The sequence below is a fragment of the Beta vulgaris genome, chromosome 5 (assembly GCF_026745355.1).
Source record: "Beta vulgaris subsp. vulgaris cultivar EL10 chromosome 5, EL10.2, whole genome shotgun sequence".
In the NCBI taxonomy this organism is placed as follows: domain Eukaryota; kingdom Viridiplantae; phylum Streptophyta; class Magnoliopsida; order Caryophyllales; family Amaranthaceae; genus Beta; species Beta vulgaris.
In genome coordinates this window covers 58,207-65,607 of record NC_079206.1, presented here as the reverse complement: position 1 = coordinate 65,607, position 7,401 = coordinate 58,207, and positions in this window count along the sequence as shown.

Sequence of the window (7,401 nt, the reverse complement as noted above, 5' to 3'; positions counted from 1 at the left end):
ATTCTCAAAATAGGTAAAACATAAAGTAGTTATCATCAAAAAAAAAAAAAATTATATATATATATATATATATATATATATAATATATATATATATATATATTATATATATATATATATATATATATATATATATATATATATATATATATATATATATATATATATATATATATAATAGTATGTTATATATATATGACATGGGTGGAAGAATGAGGCGGGTGATGGGACATGTGATGAATAAAAAAGTTTAATCCTCCGACCCGCCCTACCACTCACTCCACCAACCATTCGGTCCATTCGTCACCCGCCTCATTGTAGTTTTCACCCATTTATTCGAGTCGTGTGTGTGGATAATTTACTCACTCGTGAAAAATTATCAGCTCTACTTGTAGGGGTCAATGCTAACAGTTGAGAGCCTGAAACATATTTAACATTTAGAAAAAAAAGGTATTACTTCATATCTTCCTTTGCTTTTATTCATGGTCTCAACAACACAATTTCATCAGTAATACTCTTTAGACGTACACTTTCTTTGGTAGTAATTGATAGGTGAAATCAACTTAAAAAGTTTCAAACTACTCCCTCCGTCTCAAAATATAGTTCCCATTTCATTTTACACAGTCTCCAAGACGTATCTTTGACTTACGATATCTTCTATTTCTTATTAGTAAAAAATATAAAAAGCTGATATTACGAATTTATACATTGAGACGAACCTAACAAGACCCCTCATGAATATGTTTTTTTGTATACATTAGTAAGAATATTTGGTCAAAATTTTTAAAATTTGATCCCAAAATAGAAATGGGAACTATATTTTAGACGGAGGGAGTAGTAATTATGACCTAGCCTATTCTCTCATTTGTTCTATCAAACACTCAATTTTCTTCTTAATTGGCTGGAGCCTGCCATTAACAATATAGTAAGCTCCTCCTATAATGGAGTTTCCTTATTATTATAGTGCTTTTAATTTTTAATTAATGAATTTCTCTTCATTTGTTAGAGTTTAGTTCTCTTCTTTTAGGAGTATTTATTCTCATCTATAGTACGAGTTTTCTTTTGTTGAACCGTTTTCACATTGAATATTGTGGACGAAAAGATTGGAAATTGATATTATATTAGATATATTACAAGCTTTTGTGTCAAGAAGATTATACCACAGTCTGTGAAGGTCTCCGCACTTATAACATATGACAAAGTCATTGAAATTTATTCATGAAAGATCAAATAAAAAATATGAATTTTGATTTGCACTCGAATATGCACAAATTTAATTTTCTTAATCAGAAAACATGTAGTAGATACTTAGATTTACATTATTTTATGGTTGATTTTCTTTATCATAAATGACGTATGACTTTTCTTGAATGATCCTTCCATATCAAAAAAATGAGTAAAAAAAATATATATTCGGCATTGAATAGTTTATTGTTTAACTTCACTCTTAAGTCTTATATAAGTAACTCATAATACGACTAATGCATATACTTGAGTCTTCCTACAACAAAATTGTATAGAACATTGACATTTTGGTAAATAAGAGGAAACCTAGGTAGAATAGTGGCAAATTGGTAAATAAAGGAAAATAGCCTATTGCTAAAATTTGAGGAAGACAACAACCTCTAAGTAGTTTGATTTTAGTGGCAAAACACTAAAATCCAGGTTAGTAATCTGATTCAACTCTTAACAAGAATTATGTGGTTGAACTATTTAGCCAGTGAACTAAAATAGCCCACTAAAATATGACAACTTTGAATAGATAAAGACCCATGATTAATGTAATAATTTAAACGAAATAAATTCTAACAAGTTAAACCCAGGCTTTAAGAGCCATGTTGATTGTACATATTCCTAGGAAAGCATTAAAGGTAGTTGTAAGAAAGGGTTCTTGATTTACATCAGTCTAGGTCAGGTAACAAACTTTAACAACTTGCGGGTTAATATTTTGATGACAAGAGCTCTAGTGTGAGTGTCTTGCCCAATAATACCTAATATGTTAAACTCCTGTGAACTGCGATCCGAGAAAGGTGATGGATTGGTACATGCAAGTGCTATAATATTTGGTTAATTTAATAATGATATAATATAAAACTATTTTTCGTTGAGGTTCCATAAATAATTTTATACTCTAGATTATAAAACTAGGTAGCAAATCCTAATTGTGTACCCATTCTCGTATTGTGAATTAGGGTCTTGCCTCATGTTTGGGTAAACTAGGAAACATTAATTAAGTAATTATGAATTATGATTATCGCTGTTTGAAATTTTGTAAAGCTGAAGGTTAATCATAAATTACATGCTTAATGTGTGTTTTTATGCTCATAAAAGTGATTCCATAATTGAGATCTTCTATTGTTCCATGCATGAAAACTATTGATCGAATGTTGATATGTTGCCTTTTCTCCATCTGTTGGTCATTACTCAAAGACTCGCTGCATAAACAATCTATACAGCAATAGTTGAACTCTCTCGAGGCTGTTTTCTGCAAAATACTTGTTGCCAAAATTGTCAATTGGGAAGTTGGCACTTTCATGGCATGTGCTTGCATAAAGGCGACTAGCTTTTTAAGCACGTGATGGGTGCAACGATAATTTTTTTTATTGTGATATTTCGTAATGTCGAGTAGATAGTTTTACATGCACGCAAACGCAATATACACAACGATAACTCATTATAATAGTTTAAGTTGACAATATTTACAATAAATGATTTGTTTTGTTCAACTTATTAGAAGTTACTTCACCAAAAATAAGTTTAAATCAGTCCTTCATCTGACCTTATTATTCGCTATGTAATTAAAGTTATATAAACCCATTAAAATGATCAATTCTTTTACATGACTATAATGTTGTGGAATTATATTTCTGATTTTTTATTTACTTCCTCCGTTTTTTTTTTAGATGTTACACTTTTTATTTTAGGAAGTTTTAAATTAGATGTTACACTTTTATTTTGGGTAATAACTTCTCTCTATCTCTCTCCTATCACATGTTCACATGGAACCCTTTTGTTTTTCATTCTCTCAATCTCTCTCCTCTCAAAAAATTATCTAGGAGTCCGTGATTTAAAAAGTGTAACATCTAATAAAAAACGGAGGAAGTATATAATTTTTCCTTTTGATGGAAAATTTTGATATTCTTAAATGAATTTGTTAATCTTTATTTTTTTAAAACTTTTTTAGTCTTTCCTTTTTTAACATAAAATTTTAAGTTATTCTAGTTGTAGTTTCTAAAACTATAAAATATCGAGATTGATTGATTACCCGTTATTATTTTAAAAATTTAAACAAAATTGATGTAATTAAAAAAAGTAAGGATAATATAGTCATTTAATATAGGAACACCATGCTTCCCATCTTCACTTATATACTAGAGATTAGTGGCGGAGCCAAGATTCTCAAGTAGGGGTAAGCGGGTGTATACATTTGATTGTGTCTCCCTATTTAAGGGTCTAATGATAAAACGTGTCGCGGACTCGTGGTCTGACTCAAGGAAAGAGCAATCCGAATAGTTAGGCCCAAAACTGTTTCAAAATATCTAATTTATTTGCAATAATGATTTAAGTCCTATAATAAAGCTCAATTAATTATTTCTGATATATTTTGAGTCCAATCCTTTAAAAAAACTCAATAAATTATTCATGATAATTGCTTATTTTAATAAATAATTTCAAAAGTAAATCAATATTTTCGAAGAAATTCTAAAATTGAAATAAAATTTTATCTCGTAAAAGTTGAATTTCAGATTTGAAGGGATAAAAGAAAACTGCGCAAAAACGCGTCGGAGAAAAAAACTGCAAGCGTGTGTGACGCAAGTGGTGTGTTTGGCACGCAATGCATTGGTTGTATAGCGTTAGGACTTAGGCGCACCAATCTGCCCATGATACGTGCATTTGCGCGTCACGCAAAGACGTGCTCCCAGTGCACTATTTGCGCGATGCGTAGTTGGCTTTTCTATTTTTGAAAATGTCTTGTATACTTAGGTCATGATCTTCTAAATCTAAAAAGACACTTTCACATACTCTTTAATTTGCGCTAGAATACTTGCAGATTCTCATACTCTTAAACACACAAAGACATATTTACAAACACATACACACATATTTTGATTGATCTTCACAAGTGTTTGTTGAAGGCTTCACAATTGCTCCTCCCGAATGTTGTTATTCCCTCAGAACCAAGCCACAACGGTATATTCCCGATGGTTCCTGAATAAATTTCTCTTATTTATTTATTGAAGTTACTAACTTTTTATTTTATGATGTAGATCTCTAGTAAAAAAACGTTATTTTGTATATTCTAGCATCTATTCTTTCTTATTTATTTTTACATATATATGTTGTTATGATTGTCATGCTCATGTTTTCATCACCCACATGTTATTATTGCTAATCAAGATCTAAGGAATTGTTATAATATTTATCAGATAATTCGGACAATCTATCAGGAATCATGTAATTTTGATTGCTTAATAATGTGTCACTAAAAATTTAGTCTTTTTGACGTGTTTAATCAACCAACTAGACTAATATTTTTAGGGTGCTGGAAAATATTCTCTGGTTATTCTTCTGCATAAAACTTTGATATGAATTGATATTTAATAGAGGCAAGCAATGGGCGAATGTGCTTACTAACCGTGTTTGTACCCTTATCCCCGAACTCACATTTTAGTTCATAACCACCGTACCATAAAGTGATGACAGGAAAATCTATATTGGTTAAGTCCCTAATTTGTCCTACGATTTCTCAATATCCAATTAGGTTTATAAGTCTTTCTTTAAGTCTCCTTAACAATGGGGTAGCCAATATGCGCTCACACCACACTGGCGAAATAAAATCACGGCTACAACGGGTAGGGGTGTTAATGAGCCAGGGTGGCTCGCAAACTGTTCGAGCTCGGCTCGGTCAAAACTCGGCTCGAGAGGGCTCGACTCGAGTTCAAGATCGGCTCGCGACCTTAACAAGCCGAGCCAAGCCTAGTAGAGTTCGGCTCGAAAGCTCGCAAACATATTCGAAAAATTTTAAAGTATAAATTTTTATACATTAATTTCTAACCCAACTTGAATTACAGTTTGAAGTCCATTTTAAAAATATATACCAAATTAAAAGTTTTAGCCCAATTAAAAGATGTAAACTAAGGGCTTTTTTCTCAGCCCAATTAAAATTTAAAACAAACCAACAAGAAACACCAGAAACAAAAAAACTAAGCACTTCAAGTCAGTTCATTCAGCCGTTTTGCTGCACTCCTTCAAGGGTTTTCGAAAACCCTAAAGCCCCAATCCCAGTCCACTTAACGTCGGCGACCAGCGTCTTCGGTGGCGACCAGCACTTTGGCGTCGAGCAGGATGACAGGTAATGTACTAATGTTAATGGTTTTCATTTTTTTTTTTCGATTTAATCTGAATTCGAAATTACTATGTGCCATTGTATGATGAATTCAAAGTTTTTCTGTTTAATCTGAACAAATTTTTATACATTAATTTTAAATATGTTCGAAGTTTTTGTATGATGAATTTGAAGTTTTTGTATGATGAATTTCGCTTATTTATGGTAAAGAAGATGTGAGGAACAAATACCCAGTGGTTAATCTGAACAAATTTTTATACATTAATTTTAAACATGTTCGATTGGTATGTCATATGTGGATCTTTTAGTTTCTGTAGTTCTCCATTATATGAACCGAAGTCATCTTCTTCATCCATTCTGATCTCAGATTTCAGTTCATAACAAAGAAACAGGTCATTCCAAAGTAACTTTTACTAGGACCGACCACCCTCAATAAAGAACAAATACCCTTGGGTTGATACTGAATTTTTATACTCAGCGTGCTACTTTTGCAGAAAATGGATTGGTTTGCTTGTATTATTACTTTATATGTTTAAGGATATTGTTTTTATAGCTAATTATAATTTTATATTTGTAGTTTGTTGATGAAGATGAACCAAAAGAAATCATGATTCCTATTCCATGAATTGCGTCCTTGTATGAGGTTATTTTTTTACTCTTCTTTAATCTTATACTTTTTATTACATTGTGTTTTTATAAAATTATATCTTCATAATATTATTCTAATGTATGTGTTAAACATATTTTGTAGGTCTTATGGGAAAAAGAACATGAAGATTGGCTTGGACTTGGAAATGAATGTCAAAGGAAGAGGAGTTGTTGTTTGTGTAAAACTTTGTTGTTTGTGTGTTTGTGTAAAACTTTGTCAAAGTTGTTGTGACTTGTAAACTTTGTTTTTGATGTGAACTTTGTTAAACTTGTTATCAACTTTTTTTCCTTTAAAGTTTGAACTTTGAAGTATGCATTTCGTTAGTTGGAAAAAAAATAGAAATTCGATATTGGATGCAAGTGTGCGGTAATGTACTAGAAATATTTTCGAGCCGAACAGTTCGCGAACTTTTTCGAGCCGAGCCTCGAGCCGAGCCGAATTTTTTTTTTTCGAACTCGAGCTGAGCCCAGATTTTCGAACTCGACGAGCTTCGAGCTCGAGCCGAGCTCGGACCCTCACATTCTCGAGCCGAGCCGAGCCGAGCCCTGTTCGGTCTCGGTTCGGCTCGTTAACACCCCTAACAACGGGTAGCATAAAATACTTCCAAATAACGGTAATAATACAACACAAGAATTCACGTTTAACACTTATAACACTTTTTTAAAAGTACGTTCGCCTATCTATCTTCTCAAATCACGATTAGTCTTGATTTTTTGCATAACGCTTAGTATCCATCGTTTATGACTAAGACTACTGGGGTATCTAATCCCATTCGCTCCCCTAACTTTCGTCTCTTTGTGCCAGTGTTGGCCCAATAGAGTGATGTGAGATTATTCTTCGGATTATCCTTTCTTCAAACGGAAGGAACAATGATAGAATAGACTGATTCCCGAAATGCCACTCTGGATATTCTTCAATGCCTCAGCTATTCACAGAACATGAGAAGCGGATGATTGTTCAGTTGCCGGAAGAAATCGAAGAATTTCTTGAGAGTCCCGTAACATCTATTTGTTCTTTTTTCTCTAACCCCATCTGCCTTCTCTCCCAATTTTTCTTTTTATAGTTCACATGGAAACAAACCAAAATTTTGATTTTACCATAGAGGAATCGATCCTTTTTACGGTTCTATTATCGTGAAACCGAAATTTTGGTCCCGTTCATTCTAAAAAAAAAATGAAACTTTTGGAAACTCCTTGATAAAAAGATTATCCTCTCGGAGGCCCAACAAGTTTCAACCTCCTAAATCCTACCTTCACAATATTGAAAAACTTATACCATTATACATACAAGTATATAGGTAGTGTTTAGTAAATATTAACAGAAAATAATAAGACGTTCCTTTATTTCTTTTCCTTTCATATGGCTATGACACGACAAAGTCTGAACTTCACTTTTTAGGTGACATC